Raw genomic sequence first — 1,705 nt, forward strand, 5'->3', positions numbered from 1 at the left:
AACATACTTGGCAAATGCTTTCGCTTCTGTTCGTCTTGCGACGATCCAAGAATTTCACCTCTAACGTCGCAATACGAATGCCCCCGCCTGTCCCTATTAATCATTACCTCGGGTTCCGAAAACCAACAAAATAGAACCGAGGTCCTATTCCATTATTCCATGCACACAGTATTCAGGCGGGCTTGCCTGCTTTAAGCACTCTAATTTGTTCAAAGTAAACGTGCCGGCCCACCGAGACACTCAATAAAGAGCACCCTGGTAGGATTTCAACGGGGTCCGCCTCGGGACGCACGAGCACGCACGAGGCGGTCGCACGCCTTCGGCTCGCCCCACCGGCAGGACGTCCCACGATACATGCCAGTTAAACACCGACGGGCGGTGAACCAACAGCGTGGGACACAAATCCAACTACGAGCTTTTTAACCGCAACAACTTTAATATACGCTATTGGAGCTGGAATTACCGCGGCTGCTGGCACCAGACTTGCCCTCCAATAGATACTCGTTAAAGGATTTAAAGTGTACTCATTCCGATTACGGGGCCTCGGATGAGTCCCGTATCGTTATTTTTCGTCACTACCTCCCCGTGCCGGGAGTGGGTAATTTGCGCGCCTGCTGCCTTCCTTGGATGTGGTAGCCGTTTCTCAGGCTCCCTCTCCGGAATCGAACCCTGATTCCCCGTTACCCGTTACAACCATGGTAGGCGCAGAACCTACCATCGACAGTTGATAAGGCAGACATTTGAAAGATGCGTCGCCGGTACGAGGACCGTGCGATCAGCCCAAAGTTATTCAGAGTCACCAAGGCAAACGGACCGGACGAGCCGACCGATTGGTTTTGATCTAATAAAAGCGTCCCTTCCATCTCTGGTCGGGACTCTGTTTGCATGTATTAGCTCTAGAATTACCACAGTTATCCAAGTAACGTGGGTACGATCTAAGGAACCATAACTGATTTAATGAGCCATTCGCGGTTTCACCTTAATGCGGCTTGTACTGAGACATGCATGGCTTAATCTTTGAGACAAGCATATGACTACTGGCAGGATCAACCAGGGAGCTGCGTCAACTAGAGCTGAGCAGCCGGCCGCCCGGGAGTGTGTCCCGGGGGCCCGCGCGAACACGCAAGCGTCCGCTCAATTATTCTGCAAACAGGAGGAGGCTGAGCTCCCCTGCACAACACACCTCGAAACCCTCTCAGGTCCCGGCGGCGCGCAGCGCCGTCCTAAGTACTTGGTCGGGTTCGAGAGAGGCGCAATCGCCCGGAGTTAGGCGAGTAGACGCTTTAGGTGCGACCACCCGTGCTCCCAACTGAGCTTGCCGCTGCCGACAGAGGCCCGGGAGCGTGCTGTCGTGGCATTGCCGGCGGGAGACAACACGCGCCACCTACGGTGACCGGCAGCTCCAACGCCAGCGCCACAGAAGGACAAAAGCCCCACTTGGGTGCCGAAGCGAACTCTCCCAGCACAGCGCACGCGCCAACACGTCCGCACAGCTGCGATACAAACCACCTGCGAGAACCGCTGGGGCGACCGAGCAGCAGACGGCGTCGCGGCGCCGAGCGCCGGGCGGCGGCGCATCCTCAGCGCACACAGTCCTCAATCGGACCAGCACACTGCAGATGGCCACCGCGCTTCGCACCGGGCCCGCGAGGACCTACTTTGGCCGCAAGGCGCCGCGAGCAGGGGGCGCCGGCGCGCAGCTGCG

General features: G+C 57.4%; 1 non-coding gene across 1 annotated transcript in view; it reads right to left on the reverse strand.

Annotated features, from left to right (window-relative positions):
• The window catches only part of LOC126446725 (small subunit ribosomal RNA), a 1,909-nt gene extending 852 nt beyond the window's left edge, over positions 1-1,057 (reverse strand). Inside the window, exon 1 of the ribosomal RNA XR_007583427.1 lies at positions 1-1,057. This exon is cut by the window's left edge and continues 852 nt beyond it. This is a non-coding gene — a ribosomal RNA (small subunit ribosomal RNA).
• Positions 1,058-1,705: the final 648 nt, after the last annotated feature.

This window comes from Schistocerca serialis, unplaced genomic scaffold, assembly GCF_023864345.2.
Source record: "Schistocerca serialis cubense isolate TAMUIC-IGC-003099 unplaced genomic scaffold, iqSchSeri2.2 HiC_scaffold_419, whole genome shotgun sequence".
In the NCBI taxonomy this organism is placed as follows: domain Eukaryota; kingdom Metazoa; phylum Arthropoda; class Insecta; order Orthoptera; family Acrididae; genus Schistocerca; species Schistocerca serialis.